Source organism: Phascolarctos cinereus, unplaced genomic scaffold, assembly GCF_003287225.1.
Source record: "Phascolarctos cinereus isolate Bilbo 61053 unplaced genomic scaffold, phaCin_HiC Scaffold_5;HRSCAF=322, whole genome shotgun sequence".
In the NCBI taxonomy this organism is placed as follows: domain Eukaryota; kingdom Metazoa; phylum Chordata; class Mammalia; order Diprotodontia; family Phascolarctidae; genus Phascolarctos; species Phascolarctos cinereus.
Window position 1 is genome coordinate 293,072,901 of NW_027555958.1, and position 18,693 is coordinate 293,091,593.

General features: G+C 38.6%; 1 pseudogene; it reads left to right on the forward strand.

The window, feature by feature from the left end:
- The first annotated feature begins 1,035 nt into the window (after positions 1-1,035).
- On the forward strand, positions 1,036-18,437 carry LOC110215830 (endoribonuclease LACTB2 pseudogene; annotated as a pseudogene).
- Positions 18,438-18,693: the final 256 nt, after the last annotated feature.

Genomic DNA, 18,693 nt, shown 5'->3' on the forward strand with positions numbered 1-18,693 from the left:
AAAGAATCTCAACCAATCAGTTGGGCCTGACCATATTTCAGGGATGAAGAAATTAGCTTAAGGCCTGGCCTGAGAAGGATCAAAACCTCCCAGGCCCTCTAGTTTCCTCCCTGACTTGTTCAGGGTTTGTGACTCTACTGTATATCAGTCTTTTTCTCCCAATAGTTTCTTATGGCAGTCTGAGATAAAAAGATTTATCCCAATCACTTGAAATCTTGCTGTTTCTTTAGCAGTCTAAGATAGTCCTGGCAAAAGTCTCTAGCACATAGCCCTAGGAATTCTTGAGACCTGAGCAGAGGAGGCAAAATGCTTACGGTCACTGCTATGACCAACATTCTCTTTTTTTTTAAGGAAGTGGAGGTGGAGCCTATGGAAATGGAAAGAGGAAGGGGGTGGGGTGGATCTGTAATTCATTCCATCTGAGATGCATAAGTCTGGGGCTTTTTCCCTCAATTTTACACAACAGTCTGTGATAATGGTATTTCTCTTGGTGCCCTGAGGTGATAGTAGATGTATTTTGTCTCTCTAAACAGCTTGAGCCAGCGCTATTCTAGGCAAAGGCTTGAGTTGGCAGTTTGAGAAATCTTCAAAGCTGGGAAATGAGATGATGAATCGTGGTTCCAAAATTATTATGTGACTATGAACAAGACATGTAAATCTTTTTCTGCCTGTTTCCTCATATGTAAAATGGAAATAATACTCACTCTACCTGAAAAGGTTGTGAGGACAGTTCTTTGTAAATCTTAAAGCACTAGGTTAGAGAAGCCAGTGACTATTAATGGCATGGAAGTAGGGCAAGAGTGACCACCTCCATATGGCACCTTTCAGTCTCTCCCAAAGGGAGATTTGCAAGTACCACAATTGGCAGGAGTTTAAAGGAATTTTCTAACACCGTCAGAGAGTAGACTGAGATTGGAGAGTGGCAGCTTAGGCCAAGGAATTCAGAAGACAGAAATACCCAAGAGCTTCTCTGTCTGGTTAGGGCCTAGATTTGAATGATTTTTTTTTTCAAAAGCTGGACTAGTACCTGGGCTTATGAGCTCCAAAAAAGCCGAGATTCCTCCTCTCACAAAGGAAATGGGAGTGACAGGTAAAGACCAGCAGGTGGCAGCATATGGCAGCCCATCCATAGTGGATCAAAGAGGTCAGTGCAGCCACTGAAAGCTTCACAGCCCTGCAGCCTCCAACTGGCTACAAATGGCAGAGGCGGCGTGGGGTTCCATATAGAATGTACTTCTAAGACACTGAGTTATCTTGACCAGGTGCATCCTGTCTCACATAGGCATTGCCCATCCAACTAGCATTCTAGGACCCTAGGAGAGTAGAAAACATTTGCCTTATCTATCACTCATTTTTACTTTGCATTAATGTATGTTCTGATTGGTCTGTTAAAAGAAATAATAGCGAGAGATTGTAAGCTGTGGTATTGAGACTGACTCAAAATATGACATAAATCTGGGGTGGTTGTTGTTATTGTGGTTGTTGTAAGGTGTACATACAAAGGAACTTCAGGTCTACAAATATATGTGGTTGGGCCTGTGAGGAACGTCCAGTTTCTGTTGAAGGGCTTCCTTAAGGCCTTCAGGACAAGAATCCTGGACCACTGTGAGCTGTCAAGAATTCCAGGAGAGGAAGGTTTATATGACTACCAGGGCTACTGTGACACCCCTGCTTTCTTACCCCCATCTCACTCTGCATCTTTCTTCAGCTTCCTGGTCTCCATGCTATGTCTCCTACTACAAAATTAGGCCTTTCCCAATCTGCAAAGTAGGCAAGGGTATCTTTGGCGTCATTCTATCTTTTCCTATAACCTATTCTCCCTATCTACATCTTTTCTGTGACTCTTCTCACCAAGCGGTCAGTGTTTTGACACCAGCAGCTGCTCAGATCCTCCTACTGTAACAATCAGCCTGATCATCTCATGATCCAGACTTTGGCCTGGATCTCTCACCACTCCTTCAAAACTAGCACTTCCTGTATCCTATTCTTCAGGGTGCATCTAACTATTAAGAGATAATGATGCAAACTAATGTACACTGAATTGAGAGTGGCCAATTCATAGTGGCCATTTATTGTGAATGCCTTCTCCGTGTAATCCTTGCATTTGAACAGCTGGTCTTCCTGCCATAACCCAAAGGTGTAACAGCAGAATGCAAGGTACAGTGTGGGAAAGGAGACCACCCAGGTCCCTAGGAATTCCATCACACAAGCACCTGCCTTGTCTCTCTCTCTCTCCCTCTCTCTCTCTCTCTCTCTCTCTCTCTCTCTCTCTCTCTCTCTCTCTCTCTTTCTCACTCTATCGCTCTATCTCTCTCTGTCTCTGTCTCTCTCTCCTTTACCTCCCCCTTCCCCTTTCTCCTCTCTGTATATATTATATATATATATGTGTGTGTGTGTGTGTGTGTATACACTTACATACAATATGCACACACATACCTTGTGTGTATGTGTGTGTACACAAAGGAGACAGAGAGAGAAAGGAAGGGAGGGAAGGAAGAAATGTTAGTGTAGTAGGATAAAGATAAGAAATCAGTTATATAGATATAGTCATCGGGGCAGCTAGGTGGCGCAGTGGATAGAACACCGGCCCTGAAGTCAGGAGCACTGGCCTCAGACCAAACACTTGACACTTACTAGCTGTGTGACCCTGGGCAAGTCACTTAACCCCAACTGCCTTAAAAAAAATAGATATAGTCATCTATATCTATATAGAAATAAATCTATATATACAGATTTGAACTCAGGTCTTCTTACTCCTGAGCCAGTGCTCTTATACCACTCCTGCCACTTGTAAAGACAGAGACCAAAGATTTTTACTAATCCATGTTAATAATCAAAGCAACTGTAAGTGTCACTGAAGATTTTTGAGTAGGGAAATGACTTAATCATTAAAACAATGAGTTATAATTTAGCACAGATGATTCTTTGTTGTTCTATTTGATGACTTCTTCATATTTTCTCCTTTTCTGGAATTTTTGTTCATAATTATATCCTACATATTTTTCCTATCTGCTTTCTCTTGTTTATCCTTTGTTCTGTAAGACTCAGGCAGCTTGATACAGGGTATAAGGAACCAGAAGACATTGACTCACATTTTGGGTCTGTCATTGGCCTTAACTTCTCTGGGTTTCTGTTTCTCCATCTGTAAAATGAAGGGATTAGGCTAGATGACCTCTCCATCTATGATCAGGAAGGGAAAAGGTAGTAGAAGAATTCAAAAAGCTCTGCTTGGTACCAGCCACACTGTCTTTCCTCATTTTTCACTTGTTTTCTGGTGAACAAGTGCCTGCCTACCTACTCTCTCCTCTCAGGCATCCTTCAGCCATGTTAGAGTTCTACTCCTTTGTTACAATCTATCACCTTTTTGCTTGATTAATATTGCATTAATGGCTTTATGTTACCTGGTAAGCTGAGGTTTTTTATACATACCTCACATCACACATATGTGTGTAGTGGTCACAGATGATCAGCAGAATCAAGTGAAGGTAGCATTTCTTCAGGAATGATATTATTTTGGAGATAATCCAGATCACCTCATGAGAGCCGATTGTAAAATTTTTAGCATGAGCATTAACACCCCACAAAGTGGCAGATGCTGCCAATCATGACTTGATTTATTTTTTGTTGGCTATATAAGCTTAAGAAAGTGTTGTAGAAGATGTTAAAAATAAAGATTAAACATAAAAATTGGTCATGCATATAATTTTTTCTCAGAGATCTAGTTGTTAAACATTTGACAGCACATTTTTGCTTCAAAAGACTAATACTTAAAGAGGCCAAGAAAAATTGTTCAAAAGGTGACTCAGGAAAGAAAATACATTTCTATTATAGCCCAAGAGGTAACAGATTTATAAAAAGCCCAGTGTATTGGAACAGAAAGTTGTGTTCAGCATGCTCAGACCACTAGGCTCAGATTTGTGTTTTCCTATCTGTAAATATCCTACTCAATTCAACTACGACTGAGTGTTTCCTACTACACCAGTTCCATAAACTCACAAGTCTACTATAGTCAGTTTCTATACGGCAAAGTAGTTTACAAAAGTGACTAACTGATAACTCAAATGCTTTCAAAAAATATTTTAAAATCTTCTGAGGAAACTGAAAGAAAATTAAAGAGAAAATGCTGCTCCAATGGTCAAACAAGGGAAGGAGATAGGAACAGGGCAGATGAAGTCATAGACAGACAATTTACATTTTCAAGAGTCTAAATACAAAATACAACCGGGTTCATTCCCTGATGGCAAAGGTAGATGAACTTTACCTATTTTTTCACCAACACTAACAACAACACATCTTTGTACTCATCTTCTGCTAAGATTCTGGTAAATTCTTCTCATGCCTCATTTATGCATTCTCTATCATTGCTATCTACTACAAAAGAATAAACCTTCAAAGTCACAAGACCGATGTGAAACAGAACATTGCTTCCCAACTTCTCCATGCCTAGATATTCAGTTCTACTTTGTGGATTCTTGGGCAAGGCTTGTTGTTGTTCAATTGTTCAGTTGTGTCCAACTCTTCATGACCCCGTAAGACCACACTGTCCATGAGGTTTTCTTGGCAAAGATACTGGAGTGGTTTGCCATTTCCTTCTCCAGTGGATTAAGGCAAACAGAGGCTAACTGACTTGCCCAGAGTCATACAGCTACTAAGTGTCTGTGGCTGGATTTGCACTCAAGTCTTCCAGACTCTAGGCTTAGTACTCTATTCACTGAGCCATCTCACTGCCAGGACAAGGATACAAACTACCTAGTTAAGAAAATTATGCCATCTTACCTAAGCTTCCTTTTTTTTTCCTTTCAAAGGATATGACATAGCCATTAAACTAACAACCAAATGTGTAAAAATCATGGAGTTAACTATGGTAAACAAGAGGCAGCTAGGTGGTGTAGTTGTTGGAGCACCAGTCCTGGAGCCAGGAAAACCTGAATTCAAATCCAGCCTCAGACACTTACTAGCTATGTGACCCTGGGCCAGTCACTTGACCTTGTTTGCCTTAATCCACTGAAAAAGGAAATGGCAAACCACTCCAGGATCTTCACCAAGAAAACCCCAAAGGGGTCATGAAAGTCAGATACAACTGAAAAACAACTAAACAGCAACAACAAAGTGGTCAAAGGACAAGAATATACAGTTTTTTAAAGAACAAACATAAATTATCCAAAATTACCTAAAAAAATGACTCCAACTGTCTAATGATGAGAGAAATGCAAACTAAACCAGTTTGGAGAAACCATCTTACCTTGCATGTTGAGCTTGGAAAAGAGAACGAAGAGGGGATAGGGCAGCTCTCATAAAGTAGTAGGAGGACTGTCATGTGAAAGAGGGATTAATTAGACTCCTTCTGTCTGGCCTCAGAGGGCAGAAGGCACAATGGGAGGAAGTTGCTAAGAGGTAAATATCGACTTGATGTCAGGAAAAACTCTCTAGTGAACAGAGCTCTCCCAAAGTGGAACAAGCTGTCTCAGAACACAGCAGGCTTCCCCTCATTGGAGGTCTTCACTTCACCCTTTTGAAATATATTGCAGAAAAGATTCATTTTGTGGTCTGAGTAATCCACAGTAATCCACTAGTAATCCACAGAGGTCTCTTCCAACTCAAATTCTGTAAATCTGGGAGATGGCGCCAAAGCAAACAAATGTGGGAAGACCAGCTAGATTAGAGCAAGTATACACAGAGGAGATCCATTCTGGCAACAACACAATTTTTTCTTTATTTTTGAACATTTGTTTTTAAAACTTTGAGTTCCAAACTCTCTCCTCCCCACATTGAGAAGGTAAGCAATTCCATACAGGTCCATACATGTTTTGCATGTGTAGTCATGCAAAACATATCTATAATAGTCATGTTGTAAAAGAAAACACAGACAAAAAAACCAGGAAAAATAGAGAAAGTGAAAAAACGGTTGTTTCAATCTATGTTCAGACACCATCAGTTCTTTCTCTGGGGGTGGATAGCATTTTTTATCCTAAGTCCTTCAGAGTTGTCATGGATCTTTGTATGACTGAGAATAACTAAGTCATGCATAACTGATCATCTTACATTTTGCTATTACTTTGTACCCAGTACATTTCACTTTGCATCAACTCATGTAAGTCTTTCTAGGTTTTTCTGAGAGCATCCTGCCCATCATTTCTTATAGTACAATAGTATTCCATCATACTTACATACCACAAGTTATTCAGCCAATCCTCAATTGATGTGAATCCCCTTAATTTCTAATTCTTTACCCCCAGAAAAGACCTGTTATAAATATTTTTGTACACATAGGTCCTTTCCCTTTTTGTTTTGTTTTTTATCTCTTTTGGGATACAGACCTAGGAGTGGTATTGCTATGTCAAAGAGTATGCATGGTTTTACAGCCCTTTAGGCATAGTTCCAAATTGCTCTATAAAATGGTTTAATCAATTCACGACTCTGACGGTAGTACATTAATGTCTCATTTTTCCCATATCCTCTCCAACATTTGTCATTTACCTTTTCTGTCCTAGTATTTAATCTAATAGATATGAGAATTATTTTAACTTGCATTTCTCCAATCAATAGTGAGTTATAATATTTTTATATGGCTATGGATAGCTTTAATTACTTCCTCTGAAAACTGATTATATCTTTGGTCATTTATAAATTGGGGATTATTTTTATAAATTTATATAAAATATAAATTTTATAAATTTGATGCAGTTCTCTATATTTTAGAGAAATGAGTTCTTTATCAGATAAATTTACTTCAAAATTTTTTTCACAGTTACTATTGCTACCTGTATTTCCCTCCATCCTATTCCGCCTACTCCCTTTTATTCTATTCTCTCTCTCCTTTCACTCTGTCCCTCCTCAAAAGTGTTTGCTTGATTACTCCCTCCTCCAATCTGCCCTCCCTGATATCACACCTCTTATCCCCTTTCCTCCTACTTTCCTGTAGGATAAGATAGATTTCCACACCCAACTGAACGTATATGTTATTCCCTCCTTAAGCCAATTCCAATGAGAGTCAGGTTCACTCATTTCCTCTCATCTCTCCCTTCTTCCCCTCCATTGTAAAAGCTTTTTCTTGCCTCTTTTATGTGAAATAATTTACCCCTACTACCTTTCCTTTTCTCCCTCTCCAGTACATTCCTGTCTCTCATCTTTTAATTTTATTTTTTAGATATTATGCCTTCATATCCAACTCATCTTGTGCTCTCTGTATATATATGTGTGTGTGTGTGTGTGTGTGTGTGTGTACATATATATATATATATATATATATATATATATATATATATATATTCCCTCCAACTACCCTAATGAGAAAGGTCTCATGAGTTATAAATATCTTTCCATGTAGGAATATAAACAGTTCAATTTTAATAAGTCCCTTATGATTTCTCTTTCCTGTTTGTCTTTTCATGTTTCTCTTGAGTCTTGTATTTGAAAGTCAAATTTTCTATTCAGCTCTGGTCTTTTCATCATTTGATCTTTCATCTGGTCTTTTCTTTTTCATGCTTGAAAGCCCTCTATTTCACTGAATGTCTATTTTTCCCCTGAAGAATTATACTCAGTTTTGCTGGGTAGGTGATTCTTGGTTTTAATCCTAGCTCCTTTGACCTCTGGAATATCATATTCCAAGCCCTTCAATCCCTTAATGTAGAAGCTGCTAACTCTTGTGTCATCCTAATTGTGTTTCCACAATACTTGAATTGTTTCTTTCTGGCTTCCTGCAATATTTTCTCCTTGACCTGGGAATTCTGGAATTTGGCTACAATATTCCTAGGAGTTTTCCTTTGGGGATCTCTTTCAGGAGGCAATCGGTGGATTCTTTCAATTTCTATTTTGCCCTCTAGTTCTAAAATATCAGGACAGTTTTCCTTGATAATTTCTTGAAAGATGATGTTTAAGCTCTTTTTTTGATCATGGCTTTTAGATAGTCCAATAATTTTTAAATGATCTCTCCTGGATCTATTTTCCAGGTCAGTTGTTTTTCCAATGAGATATTTCACATTGTCTTCTATTTTTTTCATTCTTTTGGTTTTGTTTTATAATATCTCGATTCCTCATAAAGTCACTGGCTTCCATTTGCTCTATTCTAATTTTTAAGGAAGTATTTTCTTCTTTAAGCTTTTGGACTTCCTTTTCCATTTGGCTAATTCTGCTTTTTGAGGCATTCTCTTCATTGGCTTTTTGGACCTCTTTTGCCATTTGGGTTAGGCTATTTTTTAAGGTGTTATTTTCTTCATTTTTTTTTTGAGTCTCCTTTAGCAAGCTGTTGACTTGCTTGTCATGATTTTCTTGCATCACTCATTTCTCTTCCCAGTTTTTCCTCTACTTCTCTTACTTCATTTTCAAAATCTTTTTTGAGCTCTTCCATGGCCTGAGACCAATTCATATTTTTCTTGGAGGCTTTGGATATGGGAGCTTTGACTTTGTTGTCTTCTGATTCCATGTTTTGATTTTCCTTGTTACCAAAAAGGGTCTATAGTCTGAGTTTTTTCCCTGTTTGCTTATTTTCCCAGCCAATTTATTCAACTTTTAACTCTTTGTTAAGGTAGGGCTCTGCTTCCAATGTGGATGGTATACTGTCCCAAGCTTTGGGGGTTTTGTCCAGCTGTTTTCAGAAATACTTCTAGGGACCTGTAAGTTTTCAGTCCTTCCAAGGTGGTATGATCTAAGAAGAGGTGTTTACTCCTCTCCCGGCTTATGCTGTGGTCAGTGAGTGACCACAAACACTCTTTTCTGCCCTGGAACTATGAGAAGGGTTCTCTCTTCACTGCTACCACAAGCTTGCTATGCCAGTCCTCCTCCTAACCCCAGAACTGACATACAGGACTGCAAGTCAGATCCAAGTATGGGCAAAGCAACAGAATCCAGCCTCAGTGCCAGCAGAGATATCCCTGTAATCTCTTTCTAATCAGTTGTTCTATCCCCTTACCATCTATGGGCTGAGAGCTCTGGAAGCAGTTGCAACCCCTGCAGCTGCTGCTACCCTACCTCCACTGCCACTGCCTCATGACTGTGCTGGGGCTGGGGCTAGACTGGTCCGACAGATCTTTCCTACCAATCTTCTAAGTTTTCTTTGGCATTTGCTCCACATTTGCTGGGGCCCGGTCTGCCCTGGTGCAGCCCATGCTGATCTGTGCTCCTTTCTCAGCCTGGTGAAACAGACCTTTTCTGTCCCCTTCCAGGTTGTCTTGGACTAGAAATTTGTTTCACTTATTCTTTTTGTGGATTCTGCTGCTCTGGAATTTGTTTAGAGTCATTTTTTACAGGTATTTGGAGGGGTTTGAGGGAAGCTCAAGTGAGTCCCTGAGTTTACTCTGCCATCTTGGCTCTGCCCCCCCCAGACAACACAATTTTGTGGGCCTACTGAGGGAAAAACACAGAACTTAAACAAACAAAAAGAACCTAAGAGAATATTACTATCATCTAGGAAAGCTGCCTTGGAACAGCTATATGGCTCAATGGATAGAGTACTAGGCATGGAGTCAGGAAGACCAGAGTTCAAATCCAGCCTCAGACACTTACTAATTGTATGACCCTGGGCAAGTCACTTAACCCCAATTGCCTAAAACAAACAAGCAAAGAAAAAAGAAAACTCTACGGACAATATTAATATGTTATGATCCACAGGGTCACAAAGAGTCAGAAGCGACGTAACAACTAAACAACAGGAAAGAAAACTGTGGCAACTATCCCGACATCTCATCATGCACCATCACGGCTGAAAACCCATATGAAAGCCTCTGACTGGCTACTGTACAAACAGGTGCTCTCATAAATATATATTTTGGGGGAGGAACCTGCCAACAAATACAAGAAACATGCAGGGAAATACATTGAAGCCTCACAGATATAGTTGAGACATTTAGTAGGTTTGGTCTCTGATGACTAAGAAGTATGTTGGGATGTCCAGAGAAATTTAGGAAGATATTTAAATTTCCTGTGATACTGGCTGATTGCTGGGGGGCTGATGTGCCTTCCCTCTTAGTGGGAGGAAAGGTTGAATACAAGGCATCTGAGTATGCTTGTACCTCTGGAGGACTTACTCTACTTCACCAGTTGCCTAAAGAGCTCAGTAGCTATCTCAGCCTGGCAGTGGCTATTAGAGGAAATGGCTCTGAAAGCTTATATAAGGAGATCATGGAACACTTTGTGCAGGTTGAGGATGGAATTATGGAATGACAAATCAGGCTGAAAATAGCAGATCACATGCCAGCAGGCAATCAAATGTTTGCTTTAACAACTAAAAAGCTTTGGTTAAGTCCTGTCATCCTAGCAATGAACACAATGTACTGACAGAAGAAAAAAATTAAATGAAGTACTAAGAGATTCTGGCCAAAAAAAAAAAAAGAAAAAGAAAAATTAGTAACAATGGCATCTGACATTCTCTATCACTGAAAGATTTAGGCTAGAGGAATCAAGCACACATGCAGCCTGCAGTGAGCCTGAACCATATTAAAATGTACTTGTGAGATACTTAATAAAATAATAAAAATACAACAAAACACTGATATTTTTCAGCAGCGTCTGACTCTTTGTGACCCTATTGCAGGTTTTCTTGGCAAAGATACTGGAGTTCTATTTCCTTGTCCAGCTTATTGTACACATGAAGAACTGAGAAAAATAAGGTTAAGTGAATTAATTGTCCAGGGTCACGCAGCTAAAAAGTGTATGAGTCCAGATTTGAACTCAGGAAGACTCGTCTCAAGGCCTGGCATTCTCCCACTGTGCCATCTAGCTGCCCTACAACATAGATAGTGTTAATATGTTTCCTAAGTTAATATACAGCTGCAGGATCTTTATCTATGGCCTAGTACTCCCCTTTCTATTTGAGTTTAACCCCATTGGACAAGAGCCACTGAAGTCTACAGCAACAATCAGATTCATGAGGAATTCCCATTTGTTGAGTAGGATTTGTGAACAATTAGGTCCTGAAATAGTCAGTGTTCTAGAATCAAAGCAATCTGTGTTCCCTGAAATTCCATGCCAGTTATGTAAGAGAAAGCAAGGTACTGAAACTTACCATACGGAAATTGTTTTAGTGTGACAAACACGAACGAGGTAGCAAAAAGGAACTCGTAGAATGGAAATTAAATCACTTCAGACAACTATTGGAGCTATTAGGGATAATTGGCTTGAAAGAACATGCACAATGCATGACTACAGCAATATAAAGTCAGCGTTAAGAAGCCACAAAACTGTAGTAAAATACAGCAATTAATGTTAGTAACATGCTGTCAAAGTTAAAGGACACAACCCTCTTTCCCATTAATAACTGAAGATCTGGGCTTTTTTGGGGGGAGGGAGGGGAATATACTTTATAAGAGGGTTTGTCTAAAGTATCTTTTGTGCCAAGACAAAAATATATCAATAATTTTTTTTAAAAATGTGAATAAGTGGCTTATTTTAAGCAATGATATTGTCAAGTCTGACAAAAAAGAAAATAGAATTATACAAATAATAAGGTGCCCACAGCAGCAACCACACAAGTTATCTATCTGAAAGACAATCTACTCTGATTCTTGCTATCATCTGGACTTCCAGTCAGTTTCTATCTGAACATAATAAAATTGAGTTTCTGTGTAAAACAAGCATGTGTAAAAAAAATGCCCAAGGGAAATTAGGATTATACAGATAGGAACATTTAAAGATCTCCACAGATATACAATGTGCAGTAATTTCCACATATCAAAACAAAGCAGAAAGCTAAAATAGATTTTTGGCATAGTTTATTATTCTTTTGTGAGAAAGAAATTAAATGCAAACTAATGGATATTTTTTTAAATAGCAGCTTCTAAGGTGTGTTATATAGTCTGTAGAAATTCAGTCCCATCTTCCACATCTAGTGTTTAACAACTAATGTTTGTGATTCAACTCCAATTGTATTCAACAAACATTAATTAAGCATTTACTGTGTGCAGAGCATTGTGATAGCCATTAAAGGAAATATAAAGATTAGATAAAATATAATCCCTGCCCTCCTAGGGTTGACAGTAGTACTATAGAGGTGCATCAGAAAAGAAAAATCAAGCTGTTATGGAGGTCAAAAGGGGAAATGATCATTAATTATTTGTTATTGTTATTCAGTTGTTTCAGTCGTGTCTGACTCTTCATGACCCCATTTGAGATTTCCTTGGTAAAAATACTTGGTAAAGATTTCCTTCTCCAGTTCATTTTATAAATGAGGAAACTGAGAAAAACAAAGTTAGGTGACTTGGCCAGGGTCACACAGCTTGTGTCCAAGGTTGGTTTGAACTCAGGTCTTCCTAACTTCAGACCCAGTGATCTATCTACTGTACAACCTAGCTGCCTTCATTAACTATTACAGAAGGTTTAATGGGAAAATGAACACTTGACCTGAGTTTGTAAAAAAGAGTAAGAATTCAACAGGCAAAGAGAAGAAGGGAGGACAAATTAGGTTTAGGAAATAGCCTGAGCAAAGGCAGGAAAGTGTAGGATGTTTGGAGGAGAGCAGATAGTCAAGAATCACAGAACTCAAATGGATCTTAGAGCCATCTTCTCGTTCTGTCCTTATATCCAACTCTTCATGACCACATTTGTGGTTTTCTAGGCAAAGACACTGAAGTGGTTTGCTATTTCCTTCTTCAGCTCATTTTACCAATGAAGAAACTGAGGCAAACAGGGTTAAGTGACTTGCCCAGAGTCACATTGCTAGTAAGTGTCTGAGGCCAGATTTGAACACAGGAAGATGTATCTTATTCATTGCAGGCCTGGAACTCTGTGCACTATGGCACCACCTAACTGCCCTAGAGCTATCTACTTCCATCTATAATAAAATTCAGAATGTCATCTACAACTTGCCCAACAAATGGTTACATACTCTTTGTTTGAAGATCTGAAGCAAGGGGAAATCCATGACCACCAAAGATAACCAGTTCTGTACAGCTCAAATTGCTAGGAAGTTTTCTTCTATCTGTCTCTTTGCAACTTCAGTTACTGTTTCTAGTTCTTTTCCCTGGTATAAAGAAAAGTCAGTCTAATCTGTCTTCCAAGTGACAGCCCCTCAAAAAAACAGACAATAACTATCCAGTCTTGTCTCAATCTCACACTCAAGGCATTCTTTTCTGAGGGCTGAATGCATATCTGGTATGATCTTGAGGCCTTTCACAATCCTGGTCACCTTTCTTTGGATACTTTCCAGCTTATCAGTGTTTATTTGAAAATGTGGCACCCATAATTGAATACAGTATTCTAAATGTGGATCCTATCTGCCATGTTAGTTGTCCAAACCAGCTTTGTGCTCTGTTGTTCAGTCATTGAGTTGTGTCCAACTCTTCATGACCTTGTAGACACACCAAAAATCTCCATGAGGTTTCCTAAGCAAAGATAATGAAGAGTGGTTTGCTATTTCTTTCTCCAGTGGATTAAGGCAAACAGAGGTTAAGTGACTTGCTTAGGGTCACACAACTAGTAATTGTCTGAGGTCAGCTTTGAACTCAGGTCTTCCTGACACCTCCAATTGGATAAGCATGCCATTTATGTGCACAGTACCCTGGACTACATCATTAAAGACTTCCAAACCTACATACAACTAGTCATTAGTGACCACTCTTTGAGTCTAACCAGACAACAGTTCCAAATTCATCCAATTGTCTAGTAAGTCTAGTAAGTGTTTAACAAATACTATTTTCATGAATTCTAGTACAACTTTCTCTACCTTGTCCATGAAAGTGGTATAAACAACTCCATTAAGTGCTTGACCAAAATCTAGGTCAGCTATGGTTCCAGCATTCTCTTGATCCACCAATCTGGGAAGCTTTCCAAAACGTCTGGCACAACGTATTCCTAATGAAACCATGCCAGCTCTTTACCAGGACAACTTTCTTTCTAGATGTTTAGTAAACATCTCCTTGGTAATTCATTCTAGGATTTTGCCAGGAATAAAAGTCAAGTTCATTGGTAATAATATCTGCCAGTTCTTTCAGTGCCCTGTGATGTACTTTTTCTGGGCCTGACTACTTGAATGTGAACTCTTCAAGAAAAGCTAGGGATTCTCTTTGTTGTTGCTGGGTCATTTTCAGCCATGTCTTACTCTTCATGACCCTTTTAGGGTTTTCTTGGCAAAGATACTGGAGTGGTTTGCCATCTCCTTCTTCAGATCACTTTATATGTAAGGAAACTGAGGCAAATAGGGTTAATTGATTTGACCAGGATCACAGCTAGTCAGTGTCTGAGGCTGGATTTGAACTTAGGAAGATGAGTCTTCCTCACTCCAGGCCAGCACTCTCTCTACTGCACCACCTAGATGCTCAAGGGGTTCTCTTGCTATCTCCCTATTTACCTTGGTTTTCAACTCCTATTAGCCATTATTATTCTTTCCTTTCCAGTCCAAAGATTCATCTCCATAGATAGAGAAAACAGAAGCAAAATCAAAGACAAATAGTTCGTTCTTCTCTGTGTTCATTATGACGATTCCATCCTCTCTGATCAGCAGTCCTAGTTTCTTTGGTTCAGTTTTGCTTCAGTGTAAACTAGATGGAAATACAATTTAAGCCTGGAAAGGCAAGGTGATGTCCTATTGTGGGGGCCTGAATCCTATGCAAATGAGTTAGAATTTAACTCAGTAGGCAATTTGGAACCATTAAAGATTTTTGTGCAGAAGAGTGAAATTACCAGCACTATGTAGAAGGAAAATTAGTCTGGCATTTTTATGGAGGATGGATTGAGGGAGCATGAAGGCCTATTAAGTAGCTACTATGCCCCATATACATCAAAATAGTTATTATCATTTTGTGATAGGAAAGAATTGGAAACAAAATGGATTTCCATCAATTGGGAACAGATAAAGTACAGCACATTAATGAGATGGAATATGCTATTAGATATGATGAATGTGATGAGACCAGAGAAGCACGGAAAGATCTCCATGAACTGATGCAGAATGAAGTAAGCAGAGCCAAGAAAACAATATACCACAATGTTAACAGGAAGAACAACCACAAAAAAAAATCAAAAGTAAATATTGCAAAATTATAAAGAACTAGTATGGCTTGAAAGAAAAGATATGAGAAGACATTCTCACCACATCACTTTGCAAAGGTGGGAGGTCCACAAGTATTGTACATTGCATATTTTCAGACATGTATTGACCAGCTGTGCTGATTTTTTTCCTCTTCTTTTCCTATTTTTGTCTTTTGAAAATACCACTTGTTATATGGGATAGCTCTCTGAAAGGAGGAGGAATATTAGGGGAAACTATGATGATGTAGAAAAACAAAATATATCAATGGAAAGTTCTTTCAAAAAAAGGGCTATCAAAATACTCCATGTGAGTGGCAATGAGAACCTGCTCTTGGATAGAGACAATGGGAAGAATGAGGGACGACCACAAATGCAATATGTTACACGGGTAGAATCACCAGAACTTGGCAAATGAGAAGGTATAAGGAGTGAGGTAGAAGGAAGCATCAAAGATAACATCAAAGTCTTAAATACAGGAGCCTGGATAAATGGACTTCAAGGCTCTTTCCTGAGTCCCTTTTCTCTTTTTCTTTCACTATCTCTCAGTGATCTCATCATCTTCTATGAGTTTAAGTATAGTCTCTATGAAGATGATTCTCACATCTATATATACAGGTCTGGTCTCTCCCCTGAATTCTTGTCCTGCATCATCAATTGCCTATTGACCATTTCAAAATGGTTGTCCCACAAGTGCCTCAAACCCAATGTCCAAACAGGTTCACAATCCCAGTTCCTCACCCCAGATATCCAATCAATTGCCAAGTCTTATGGTATCTAACTCTACAACTTCTCTCACAGACATCCCCACACCACCCTAACTCAGGCCCTCAAAACCTCTTACTTGCACTACAATGATAGCCTTCTGGTTGGTCTCCCTGCCCCAAGCCTCTCATCACTCCAATCCAGCCTTCATTAAAGTTGCCAAAGTGATTTTCCTAAAGTATAAATCTGATCATATTACCACTTGCCCCAACATACATGCAACAATCTCCAAACTCCAGTGGCTCACTATTCCTCAAGAACCAAATATAAGCGCCTCTCTTTAGCTATTAACTGGCAGCTAAGTGGCACAGTGGATAGAGCACTGAGCTAGGAATCAGGGAGACTCATCTTCCTGAGTTCAAATCCAGCCTCAGGTACTAACTAGCTGTGAGACCCTGGGCAAATCATTTCACCCTGTTTGCCTCATTTCCTCATCTGTAAAATAAACTGGAGAAAGAAATGAGAAATTAATTATTCCAGTATCTTTGCTAAGAAACCCCAAAATGGGATCACAAAGAGTAGGACATGACTGAAACAACTGAACAACAAAAATTAGCTATTAAAGCCCTTCACAACCTGGCCTCTTCATACTTTCCAATCTTTTCACATTTTACTCCCCTCTACACACTCTGTTCTGCACAGGAAAACCTCCATTGCCCAAATATGCCTTTGTACTAGCCCTCCCCATGCCCAGAATGTGCTTCCTCCCTGAGCTCTCTCTGCCTCTTAGAATCCCTGGCCTCCTTCAAAAACCAGTGAAGCAACACCTTCTTCATTATGCTTTCTTAGTTCTCCTCCCCTCTATTAGGGGGCTATCTCTAGTCATCCTGATCCACATCTGGCCACCTGACCTAGATGGTTCCAGAGAAGAAAGAGAGGCTGGTGACTCTACACAGCCCTCCCTCACTTAAATCCAATTCACTTGCAAGTCATGACATCACCTTCTTGATGCCAAGGTCTTCTTCGAGAATGAAAGACAAATAACAACAACCCCTCCATCCACCCTCCAGCTGGTAGCGTACTCTGACCCAAAACTACATTGTGTCCATATATGTAATTCTGTGTACACTTGTATGTATATAAGTTAGCACCTCCATTGGAATGTAAACTTCTTGAGGGCAGGGACTGCTTCACTTTTGTCTTAATGTCTCTGATGCTTAACACAGAGCTTGGTATACAATACATGTAGTATAAATTATTTTCAATTGATTGATTAAGGCTGGAGCCAGAATGTAAAGGGTTTTATACACCAAATAAAGGAGTTTTTGTTTATTTCTAGAAGCTTAGGGAGCCACTGAAGTTTACTGAACAGGAGAGTGACATAGTCATTCCTGTGTTTAAGGATGATCACTTTTGCTGTTGGGTACAGAATAGGTCAGAGAGGAGAGAAATCTGTGGAAGAGAGACCATTAGAAAGATATTGCTGCTTGAGAATAGGGACTACTTCATTCTTCGTATTCGTATTATCAGTACCTGGAGCAGAGCAGGCACTCAGATTCTCCTTGATTGACAAAGGGAGACTCTGAAAAACCTGAAAGCTGCAGATAAAAACAAGCAATTTCATTTCAAGACAACATATTTCATTAGTAGCTTTCCTTTGTATCTAATAGTCTTTACCTTGTGTGTTCTAGAAATAATAACTTCAAAAGAGTCTCATTTTGTTCTGACCACCTACAACCCAGAATGTGAAGCTGATATATTTATACTCTTCTTTTGACTGTTTAAAATAAGCTGATTTTATTATTTTTAAAGTACAGAAGTTTTAATTAGTCTGTTAAGAACTCACAAATCATTATAATCTATTTTCATAAAGTCTTGAAAGTAACAAAAAGATGAATTATAATTACAATGAATATTCTAAATAGATTGTGGAATTCTATTTTTAATAGTGGAGCACATGTGATACTAATTATTTGTAGCTGGTTTCTTTTTCAATATTCTTCTACAGTGTACATCTTCAGTAAAGGCTTCAAATTATTTATTCTTTATTCGCTAGCATGAAACTAGAGATTGGCTTTCCACTTCTTTTCAGGAGTCATTTTGCTTGATAGTTTTCCGTCTTTTTCTAATTTATTCAAATGAAGGGAGAGGTTTTGTTAAGCTGTTTTATATAAATGCTCAAGCACTGACTAAATTTAACACATCAATCCAAGAAATTATAGTGACTCATTGGCACTGGGATCACACTGGAGGCATATCAGACATATGTAATAGCATCAATATAGGCACTGAATATTGCATTAAAAAACTTCCACACAATCCCTTGAAGAAAGAAGTTATAGGAAAGAAAGAGCCAAAATATGGTTATCTGAAAGATGGAGGTGTGATTAATACAGAAGGAGCCACTCTCAGAATTCTATATACATTGAGACATACCGATAATAAAGGCTTTCCTTTTAGAAGAGGAAAATGCTATTTTTTCTGGAGATGGTGTTCTAAGAGAAAAAATAACAATATTTGAAGATATTTATGATTGCATTAATTCCTTAGAAAAGCTATTAAAGATTAAAGCTGATTTGACGTACCCAGGACATGGTCCAGTTATGGATGATGAAGGTAAAATTCAAGAATACATTTCTCACAGAAATGCATGAGAATGCTAAATCCTTATTTTTTTCCATAATAATGTTGGAAAGTTATTTACTGAAATGGAATTTGTAAATATTATTTATAAAACATATTTATATTCTATTATCTCCACTTTTAAACCTAAATAAAGAACATGAAGAAAATCAAGTTACAGCTTTGCTGATGACATAAAAATTGTCCAAAGATTCATTGGTAAGCTCTACTGCCAATCATACTTATCAACATGCAGAAATATTTTAATAACTGGTTTATCACATGCTCAGGACATAAATCCATGGTACACAAAAACCAGTGGGCCCTGAGACTCAGTTTGAAAAATGTCACATAGATACTAGTTATGTCACCAGGATGGATACAACAGAATTTTATGTCAGGCAGAAGGGG